Genomic DNA, 12,002 nt, shown 5'->3' with positions numbered 1-12,002 from the left:
AAAAAAAAAAAAAAAAAAAAAGAATTAACATATTCTAAACACTTTATATAGATTACCATATTTAATCTTCACAACCCTATAAGGTAGGTCCTATATTCCCATTTTACAGCTGATGGAATTGAAGCCCAGAGGAAAAAAGTAAAAGTAAAATAAAATTATAGGAGTGAATAAGCTCATCCAAGGAGAACATATAGAATGAAAAGAGGAGAGGTCTGAAGACAAAGCTGGGAAAATACTAACTTTGGAGCTGTGGGAAGAAGAAGAATAAATAGTTCAAAGAAACAGAAAGATAAGCCAGAGGAATAGGAGGAACATCAGAAGAATTTGATGTCACAGAAACCAAGACAGTATTGAGTGTCAAGGACGGAATGGGAAAGAGAATCAAACCCTACTGAAAAATCACGTGAAAACTAACTTTCAAAGTATCCACTCGCTTTTGTACTGAGGTAGGGACTGCTGGTGACCTTATCAGAGAATTTTCACAAAAGTTTTGGGGGATGAAAACCAAAGTGCAGCAGGTTGAAGGGTTAAGGGAGCACAGTGAAGTGGACATAGTGTAGACTATTCTCTAATGAGAAAAGAGAAAGGCCAGGACTTGGGTTAGAGGGAGGAAATTATTCCAAGTACAGAGGGAACTTGAACAGGTTTACCCTCTGGGAGAAAAATATCCAGTAGCACGGGAGGGGGGAGGGGCGGCGGAGAGGCAGGAAATACAGGGGAAATAAGATGTAGTGAAGTCCCTGAGGAAATGGAATAGGAGGGACTGGGATCTAGAGCATGAAGGTAGGGTTTAGCAAGGAAAACCGAGGGGCTTCATGGCTCAGCCACTTGATTTTCTTGATGAGACGAACTCCAAGGTTGTCTGCCTCAGGATGAGGTAAGAGAGCAGACAGCTTGAGACCATATAGAAAGTTTGAGATAGCAGCTGACAGTTAAGCGAGAGGGAGCTGAACCAAAAGAACCCCCCCACGCCCACTCACCTGACTTCCGGGTTTGAAATTTGTTGCGCCGTATCCAGGTGCCGTCCTTCAGAAGCTCTTGGAAATGAGAATCATTGTGAGGTGCACTGCGGTCCCTGGGAGCACAGTCACCAGCCAGCCTGCCCTGTAGGAGGTGCTGTGCCAAGGAGAGCGCGTCCCAGGTGGACCCTGGAGCAGTCACCCAACTTGCCTGCCCAACAGGGGCTGCTGGGTAGAGTACAGCGGTTCCCAACATGCTTTGCGGCGTGAGTCGGAGCCCACATCTCAGAAGTGCTAGCTCGTCCCCCTGAGGGGGTTTGGTATGGCGAGTGGGTGGCTTCACTCTTTGTTAGGAGAACGCACGGATGAGAGGGGAAGGAGGCTGAGGAGGAGGCCAGGACGGAGCTAGGGCTGAAGGAGGACTGAGTGAGGAGCGGAGAGGCGGATCGGTTGAGGGCCACCGCTCACCACAGAGGCAGTGGCTCTGCCGACGAGGCCGCGGCGGCCATGGCCATGGACTTCAGAGACCCCAGCAGCGGTTTCCGCCACTACGAGGTAGTTATGTTCATCAACGAAGAGGTGCTCAGTAATGGAGGCTGCCCAGACTTCTACTCGACCTTCCGCTCACGGCCCTGGAACGAGATCGAGGACGAGCTGCAGTCCATCCTGGCCAACCTGTAGGTACCACTGGCCATCAAGAGGGCCTGCGCCTGGAGTGTGCTGGCCTTGAGCGTGTGTGTGGCCACGAGGCACCAGGACCAGCAGGCCCGCCAGGTCCAGCGGCTGCAGGAGCAGGTGAGGCAGCAGGAGACGGCCACCTGGGCTCTGACCTCGCAGCTGCAGCACCTGCGCGAGGAGCGCGAGGAGCGCGAGGAGCGCGAGGAGATTGTCAGGCGGTTGCGTTGCACCCGCAACTACCTGCAGCAGGTGCTGAAAGAGCACGAGGCCCTGCGTAAGCAGCTGCTCCAGGCCGAGATGCAGTCTCAGGAGTTCATATCCCGATCTGAAGCCCAGCAGCTCTGGGCTGACATGTGGCCCCTGACCCCAGAGGAGCGAAACACGTTGCTGGTCTCGACGTCGCAGCGCAGGCAGATGGAGGAGGCCCAGAATGCCTCGGTAGGCGGTGTGCTTTACGTGCCGCTACCCCCGAGTTCCTGGCCCCACGTTGTTCAACCCCCTCCTCCCATGCCGTTACACATGCCATTTCCATACCCACCGCCTCCCGCACCTAGGGTAGTCTCAAAAGCAGAAGCAGCAGCCGCAGCAGCAGCATTCCCACCCCAGATGCCTGCTGGGGGGATCTACCAACCTGGCATGCAGCCTGCAGTCGTGCCCCAGGAGGAGGTAGCCCTGCAGTGGGACCCGAGGATCCAAGGCCAAGAGGAAGGTCCTGTGAGGCCCCCACTTCGTAAATCCCTCGGGGCACAGCTGGAGCCAAGAAGACCCAATGAAGCAACAACCTCAGGAACAGACGCCCAGGCCACCAGAGGTAAGAAAGCCTTTAAACCCCAGCAAGAGGAGAAACCTGCCCCAGACCTCAGGAGGAGGGATTGGGACTGCCTAAGGTATAGAGTGGGATTAATTTTTCCTGATACTTGCCTTGCAATAAATGCCAGAAAATCTAGATACTAAGTGAGGTGGAAAGTCTTGGCCAAAACAAGCTCCTCATTAAATTCAGGGATGGGATGTAGAAAAAGAATGGACACATAGTCTAAAGAGAAATCAATTTCTGGAGGCCCTCTTCTCAAAAACTAACTCTTTTATTTACATCATAAAAAATTTGAAAATCCATCAAACAAAAATTTTCATTATCCTACCATCAAGCAATAACAGATATAACATATCTGTTTTTACATATGGATCTCTTTCTCCCACTTTCATATTATACATGTATATGTATACGTGTGTATACAATGTGTATTGTTTTAAAGGAAGATGAGATTCTATTGAATATGTTAATCCTTTAAAGGAAAATTTCTCCAATTGCATTTAAGTTCACAGGTTGGTGGACTTTGGATGGCTGCTACCGATTGGTTGACACCCTCGAGAGGCTGATGTGATTAATTTAAACCTTCTCTTTTTCTCCTTTCTGTATTCTTCTAACTTCCTCTCTCCCATAATACCAGGTCTTTGGCTGAGAATAACCATGCTCTTAGAACATAAGATACACTTTATTCTAGGAACACTGCTTTTCCTTGAGAATGCTATTGTTATGCTGTATTCTGCGGCAGTGTTCATATTTGTTTCTTGATTTGTTTTTATAACATTCATTGGTTTGGGCCTGTTCTTTGTGTCTCTAAGCTCCAGGAACTTCGTGTGAAGCTGAAGGAGGTCCAGCTCCCAGTGTGTGAATCCTTAGGAAATACCCTTCTGGCTCTCAGCAACCTTCACCTCAGTGAGATCTCAACTGGCTGGAGGTGAAGAGTATCAGAGAAAAGGAAACATTCTGGCACACATCTTGCAACAAGGGAGGGCAGACAAATTTTGTTAAACTTAATGCTTCTGTTGGGGACAAGAGATAGACATAGCAGAGTTTCAAAGGGGCGGGAGGGTAGTATTAAACTGTAGGGGTTACAGAAAATTTGTCAAATTGCATTCATTAATTCATTGAACAAATAGTGATTGACTGTCTATTATGTGCTAGGAACTACTATTGTATGTTATTATCTGGTACACACATTTTAACTCAATTGGATAAGTTTGGTTAGATGACAGGAGAGAGCCTAATTTGGCGTACAAATTATATCAGGAGTGACTTCTTTGCCTTACACGTAGTATGGCTTTAGGGTAAACCCAATTGAAATAAAGTCAAGATCCATTTCTACGATTCTGGGGGCAATGTCAAAGAGACTTTCATGGAAGGATTTGAATGACTGAACTGCTCATCACATTAATCCCAGTGGAAATGAATAAGCAGGGGCATATATTGGGAATGTAGCCTCACAAAAGTACAGGCAGGACTTTTCTCATACTCCTGCTGATTTTCCCGCTTGAGAGGGACAGCTATTTTCCCAGTTGTCTGAAAGACGACTGCATTGTCTTTAAGAAAGACAATGCTTTGGGAGAGTGTTGGCTACACACTCGAACCCTCAGCTTCAGGCTGCCTCCATCCCGAGCCCCTTTCCAATCAAGAGTAGATGAAGAATAAAATGGATTCCAAGGACAGGCATTATTCTATGGATGGTGCTTCCCTTGGGAGTACCTACTGGATTAAAAATAGAACTGGACTGGGATAAGCACCCTAAGTCTTGACAATGCCCCTGGGCCTTTCTCTTCCACTTGGTGTGTTCTCTGCAGGCTCTCTGCTCCCCTGAGGCAGCTGCTGCAAGCCACAGGGAGCCAGGGTCGAGCCCAGGGGCTGGGAAGTCAGGTCAGCCTCCAGTCTGAGCAAAACGTGTCCTCGAGTTCCCCCAGGAGATTCCAGCTCACCAAGCTCAACCTTTGCCAGAGGTTTCCTGATTCTAGCTAGTAATAAAGAGTGTGCACTTACTTGCTGTGTCTTCTGTGTAGTGTGTACCTCGGGGCAGGTTTGCTCAGAAGCGGCAGTTTGAATATGCATCTTCCCTCTATCCCACTGAGGTGACAGAAAATCCAATCTCATTCACTATTGAAGGGGCCCTCCTCTTCCTGTGAGTTACTCAAGAATGGGAGGGCAGAGGGTATTCTGCAGGGTCTTCAATCCATTGTGATTGTCCCTGCTCCGCTCACTGTCCAAGTCCCCACGGTTCCTTGAAGGTGGGCATCTCTGCTACTCCTGGGCCCGTGGGGCACGAGAGGTGAGGTGAGGAGGGGGCTTCTGCCTAGGCTGGGAGCCCTAATGCCTGGTGTCCAGCCTCCCTACAGGCACCGAGAAGCCATTTCCCTGAGGCCCTGTATCCCAGAGGTCCCTTGAGCAGAAATTTCCCCCCTGCATTTCTGCCCTGCAAGGCACTGCCCCCTCCCTCCTATGCATAATCCCATCAAGGTGCTCAGGATTCTGGAGAACAGCCAGGCTTAGACAGTCAGCTAACAAGACAAATGTTCCCTGAGGCAAAGGGGGGTAGAGTCTGGCTACCTGCTTGGTGTAGAGACAGGGAAGGGGCAGAGAACAGACGTGAACCTGACCCACCAGCATTCTCTCTTCCCTCGGAGTCCTGATTACCAGGAGGCCTGGGTAACTCGGGAGGGCGCTGGGGAGGAAGGGGACCATCAGGGACTTCAACCCAAAGCTAGGCTTTCTGGGTTGGAGAATGGCTTTGTGATACACTTGTGTATGCTGATAGCTCCCTGGAATTTTGGGAGGATGGGACACAGATGAGACTTGGGAATATTATAGTACATTTTAATCTGGCAGTTCTCAATGCATGGTTTCTGAGCCAGCAGCATCAGGATCACCTGGAAACTTATTACAAATGCAAATTCTCAAGCTCCACCTCAGACCTCCTGACTCGGGAAGTTGTGGGAGGTGAGGCCTAACAGGTGTTTCTGGTGCTTACTAAAGTTTGAGAACCTTTGTAACCCCTAGTGTAGTGTGAACAAATCACCCTGGATCTCGTTATGGTTGGTTCATTTAGGGCTTCACAACACACTCTGATGTCCATTGGAACGTCTGTAGACCTGTATGAAAGCAGACAGCCCAGGCACAACTCTTCCATAGCTCAGTGTGACCACCTAATATTTCAGGGCTGACTTTTTTCATAGCAACCTGCATGAATGGCCAGAATCACTGAGGTTGGCTGTCAGTCAGTCATCCCTTTGTTCTAGGCTGGGCACATGCAGGTAAAGGCAGCAAGTTGTTTAAGAGCCTGGGCTTTGGAGCCAGAGAGACTGGCTTCATACATCTGCTCTACCATTCACTAGCTGTGTGACCGAAAACAAACTAGTGAATTTCTCGGATTCCCCAAAAGTATTGGCTCCCTTCCCCCACCGTTAGGGTTCTTCTCTGTGATGATGGGGTAATGGGTATAAAGGATGCCCACTGTGTGCCTTCTCATACCACTGAGTATGTACTATGTGACACTGTATGGCCATTATCCCATTGGTGACCATCACAGCTCCGGAAAGTATAATAGATAGCTCTATCAATAGTTCTTCAAGGAGGATATTTTACTCCCATTTTTACAAATGTGGCAACTCAATAAGTTACCCAGAGTCATTCAGTTGGGAGTCGGTGAAGCCTGGGTTCTAACCCCAGTCTGCCTGGCACCAAACTCCATGCCCTTTCTACTATATCACAGAGCCTCAACCTTGTACCCTTACCAATTAATAGCAGTTAACAGGGTCTGTCAATACCTTGATGGATATAATTGATGATGATGGAAGGACTCTGAATCATAGGCCGTCTGGTGGAGAGGGAAGTGAGTGGAGATGGCAAAAGAGTCAGGCTTGGTCGCTGTGGAGTGTTGGTGCTAGAAAAGAAGGTGCTGGAAGGAGTGTGGACATGGCTTCTAGGGGTGTCAGCCTGGTGAAAGCTGCAGAGACAGAGATGCAGAAGGCTGAGGCAGCATGCGGTGGCTGCCACGTTCCCTGCCCCACCTCCACCGAGCCCCTTGCCATCAACACTTCCACTCGCATTTGTCTCACTCAGCTGCAGAAGTAGTGGGCTCCAAGCTGACCCTTCCTGCGGGGGCCTCTGCAGGCAGCAAGTGTAAAGTTTAGGGATTGGGAGAAGCACCTCAGGTGTCACAGGAGGCAACAAAAGACCGATCGATAATAGGTGTGCCTCTGCATCCCTCTGTGGGTGAGAGAGCTGTGCCTGATGCACGGCAAAGGGCAGCTAACCAGACTAATGAGCAGTGTCAAATAAAAGGTTTTCTTTGATAAAAACAAGTTTCAAATGAGGGCAGAGCCCTGATATATGGTAGGAGTGGAGGCTTTGTCTTCTCACAGAGCCAACTCTTATTTATAAGCAGGATGCAAGAGAGAACCAAGGAGATTAAAACCCACTCTCTTGGGAAATCATTTTCCTGAGGGTCTTTCTGACTGTCAAAGTAAACTAGATTCACCAAAACAAGAAGTAGGAAAAGCAATTAAAACCATGCACAATCCCAAAACCTGGAGGCGACTGCTGTTTATATTTTAATGTATTTACTTTATACACACACATATGCATATATATACCCACATACATATATACCAAGACACGATATGGTACATACTTTTTTGTAGCCTCCTCAACTGTGAAAGTAATGGCTCAAATCTGGATCCTTTCTGTGGTGGGCTCCGCACCCCGCATGGGGGAAAGTATAGGGATTGGGAGAAGCACTTCTTGGATGGCAGAGGAGCAGTTATAGATACAGATACATAGATATAGATTTATTTACCAAAACAGAAAAATGGTACATACTTCTTTCCTACATTTGTTTCTCACTTAACAGTAAGACACGAACATTGTCTCATATTTGAATTATTTGAGAATGTGACTTTAAATGGCCATGTAACGTGCTGTCATGTCAATGTTTCAATTTATTTAAGCTGTTCTATCTCATTGGGCATTTAGATTGTTTCCAAATTTTCATTTCACTCTCAACACTGGGTTAGTGTGCAGAGTTTTCTGTACTGTGCCCAAGAGTAAATATAATCATTTAAAATATCTTTAACCAATTTGAAAGATATCTTGTTTTGATTTATATCTCTGATTGTTAGAAAGATGGAGTATTTTTTCAAATTGCTTATCCATTTGTATTTCTTCTGTCATGACTTAGCTATTCATGTCCTTATTCCAGTGTACTCATGGAATATTCATCTTCTTTTGTATTTATTTGATAGTAACGATATTAACCTAACCCTTTGACATACTTAAGATGCAAGTATTTTCCCTTGTTTGTTGTTTATCTTTAAATTTGTGTGTGGCGGCACTTTGATAGTCAGAAGTATTAACTTCTTATATATTGAAATATTTTCCCTGTCATTTCTTCTTTTTCTTTTATTAGGAAGGCCTTTATTCTGAGATAAGATACAACCATCTATATTTGATTCTGTATCTTTTACAGTTTTTAAAAATTTAACTCCTTAATCATCCTTGAACTTATTTTGGTACTTATGAGGTAGGTCTCAATGTATTTTTTCCCCTAAATAATCAACCTAGTATCTCAGCATCATTTTTCAATGTTCCATTCTTTCCCCATTGATCTGAAAAGAACATCTTTATCAAATACCAAATACACACACAGTGCGTGTGTGTGTGTGTGTGTTGTCCATTAAATTGTTGGTCTATTATTATATCCATCTAACATTTGATCCTAGCTTTATAGCACATCTTAATAAATGCAGTACAAGTTATCACTCATTTATTTTTTTCTAAACTTTCTTGGTAGTTTTCACCTGTGTATTCTCAGTTGAAGCTTTATAATTTAACTCTACTCCTTTGAGTCCCAGGTGTACTTCCTTCAGTTGGATTCTGTGAGGCTTATCCAATCACTTCATAATTCATTCCTTTTTTTTAAATAAATTTACTTATTTATTTTTGGCTGCATTGGGTCTTCGTTGCTGCACGCGGGCTTTCTCTAATTGTGGCGAGCGAGGGCTACTCTTCGTTGCGGTGCACAGGCTCCTCATTGCGGTAGCTTCTCTTGTGAGCACCGGCTCCTGGCACGCGGCTTCAGCAGTTGTGGCACGTGGGCTCAGTAGTTGTGGCTCTCGGGCTCTAGAGTGCAGGCTCAGTAGTTGTGGCGCACGGGCTTAGTTGCTCTGTGGCATGTGGGATCTTCCCGGACCAGGGATCAAACCCATGTCCCCTGCATTGGCAGGTGGATTCTTAACCACTGTGCCACCAGGGAAGTCCCATTCCTCTTTTTTTTTTAACCTACTTTGAGTAGGTTTCTGTTCCTTAAGTCTTTAATCTCAGCCCTATTCTTTCTCTTCACTTCCTCCTTCCATGATCTTATCTAAACATTTGACACCTATCATCTTTAGGAAGAAGATTCCAATCTATATAATAAAAAAAAGCTCACGCTTATTGCTTACTATGTATATTTGGTGGCATTATCTTATTTAATTCCCTTTAAAACCCTACAAGATAGGTAGTAGTACCACCTTCATCTTACAGATGTAGAAACCTAGACTTAGAGAAGTTAAGTAACTTGTGCTGCGTGTTAAGAGCCAGGATTCAAATTCTTTTCTGATATACCTGCCATCCTAAGCTATGTAGCATTTAAAAGAAGGAAACATGAATATTAAAAATTCTGTCTGCTTTAAAACTGAAAATCAGACTTCTGTTTTTGGAATTGAAAATGACACAAGAAGCAGTATGTCATACTAAAAGGAGGTTGTAATGGTAGCGTGCTGAAAGGCATTGGCTCTGACCACTTGGGTCTGAATCCCAGATGCATTCCATGGATTAATGGTGTTATAACCCACATACAGCACTCTCCACAGTGCCTGGTACATATCAACTCTAAGACGTACATTTTTGGGAGTTCCCTGGTGGCCTAGTGGTTAGGATTCCGGGCTTTCACTGCTGTGGCCCGGGTTCAATCCCTGGCTGGGGAACTGAGATGCTGCGTGGTGTGGCCAAAAAAGAAAAAAAAAAAAAAGATGTACTTTTTTCACATTTTTGAAACCAGTAGGTCTCTCACAGTTTAATTGGCAGTATTTATCTTACAACTGATGGCATCTTAGATTTGATGAAATAAGGTAGAAAGTGCTTAATAAGTGTTTAGCTATTACACAAGATGACCACTCATCCATCAGCAAATATTTCTTCAGTGTGAACTATGTGCCAGGCACTGTTCTACGGACTGGGACGGACTAGTAAACACAGCAAAGATTCTTGCTCTCATGAAGTTTACCTTCTAGTGGGAGACAAACATGAAATACAGATTAACAAGTATATAGTATGTCAGATGGTAAGAGGTGGTAAGTAACAGAAGTGAAACAGAGTAAGGGGGATGGGAAGTGGCGGGGGCAGGGAATGCTCTATTAGACAGAGTGCACAGGGAATGCTGCCCTGACTAGGTGACATTTGAAGAGACCTGCATGGGATTAGAGGGTGAGCCATGAGGATAGCTGGGGGAATATCTTTCCAGGTAGAAGGCAGAGCAAGCGCAAGGGCCTTGAAGTGAGGGCACCCTTAGGGTCTTTGAGGGGTAGCAAGAGGGCCATTATGGCTGGAGAGAAGTGAGTACAGGAGGGTAAATGAGGTGGGAGGGGGAAGTGCTGCAGATTATAGTTGGAAACTTTAAGTATGTGGATAAGGATTTCTTGAAATCCTCTCAAAAAGGCTCTAGATCTAAGAGCAGGAACTGCGTATTGGGGCTCACAACCACCTAGCAAGGATTGCCGAGTGTCATGGCTACACTGCACTTAAGGCTGGGGGACGGCTGGGTGGTAGAGATGGCATTAATTTAGGTAAAGTGAGGAGAGAGACAGTTCCATTTAGTCTCTTAAACACACTAATGCACAGTCAAAATGATTCATGGTGCAGAACAGTTTGAGGGCAGAATGATAATGATACGTGATCAGAATAACTAGATGAAGCTACTCTGAAAAAAAAAGTGACATTCAGGGCTTAACATTACTAATGAGGTACAGCACAAACTGGCCTTGGTTTGATCTTTCAAAAGGCATGCTGCCACAGCATCCATCCTTGCTTCAAGTGGGCTGGACAAAACTAAAGTTATTTTAAGAATACGGAAGAACATTTACAGGGTAACTACACGTAGGACAGAAGAGTACAGAAGTCAGATTTCTGTAACCATTTAATGTAAGGTACACGGTTTTTTAAAAATCTTTTGCTTCTTAGCAGCCAGGATGCATAGTGGTTAAGAGTATGGTCTTTGAAGGCAGACGGAGCTGGGCTCAAATGTCAGTTTTGTTACTCTTTGTGGGACTTTTGTTAAGTAACAAACTCAAGCCTCAGTTACCTCCTCTGTAAACTGGGAATGATACTGCCCAACCTCAGAGAGTTGCTATGAGGATTAAATGAAATGTGTGTAAAGTGCACAGCATTGTAACTGCTCAATAAAACTATAGGGCTTCCCTGCTGGCACAGTGGTTAAGAATCCGCCTGCCAATGCAGGGGACAAGGGTTCGAGCCCTGGTCCGGGAAGATCCCTCAAGCTGCGGAGCAACTAAGCCCGTGCGCCACAACTACTGAGACTGCACTCTAGAGCCCGCGAGCCACAAATACTGAAGCCCGCACACCTAGAGCCCGTGCTCCGCAACAAGAGAAGCCACCGCAATGAGAAGCCCGCGCACCGCAACAAAGAGTAGGCCCCGCTCGCCGCAGCTAGAGAAAGTCCGTGCGCAGCAACGAAGACCCAACGCAGCCAAAGATAATAATAAATAAAAAATTATAAAATAAACAAATAAAACTATAGCTGCATTTTCCTACTAAAAATGTACTGTATACCAAGATTTCTCCTGTTCATTATCTCTTGAAAGAGAGGGACTCAAATTTACAACTGCCATCAAAATACATACAGACAATAAAAGCAAAGAGAAAGCACAACGTTTCCTTAGAATTAGGCAGTTCTAGCATTACAGTGTACACACTGAATTTAAAAAGATGGACCTCCAAGTTGACTTTTTAGATACATGGCAACATACATAGAACCACTCTACTTGCTATCAATAATCTTAAAGTGCTTCTTTCAGAGGCTCTATGAGGTGCAGAGTTGTGCAATATATTCAGCAAAGCTGAGACAAGACAGGTTCTATTGAGAACCCCCTCCCCAGCCCCACAAACGCAAGGTACGGCCATTTTTTGACTGAATTAGAAGCCATTAAACATTTATCAGAAAATGAAACCCCGTTACTCAGGAACTGTGGAGAGATCCAAAGTTCAGTTCCTTCTCCCACCAAAAATGTCTCTTATGTAAAAAGGAATGTATGTCATTTAATCCAATCATATAACATTTAAGCATTAGGCTGGGTTATAAGGAATTTTCAGAAAATGGATAGCTCCTTCTCAGCCCCTGTCATATCCCTGAGGTGTATCTTGCTCAGAATGGAATGAACTTCAACAGTGAGTACATTATATCAATGCAGACATAATATGCTCAAAGTACATTTATTATGAAGCTCTTAAATTTGATTTCCATATTTTATTTTCAATACTTTCTT

Source organism: Neophocaena asiaeorientalis, unplaced genomic scaffold, assembly GCF_003031525.2.
Source record: "Neophocaena asiaeorientalis asiaeorientalis breed wild unplaced genomic scaffold, Neophocaena_asiaeorientalis_V1.1 scaffold34, whole genome shotgun sequence".
Lineage (NCBI taxonomy): Eukaryota > Metazoa > Chordata > Mammalia > Artiodactyla > Phocoenidae > Neophocaena > Neophocaena asiaeorientalis.
Note: the sequence above shows the minus strand (reverse complement) of the source record.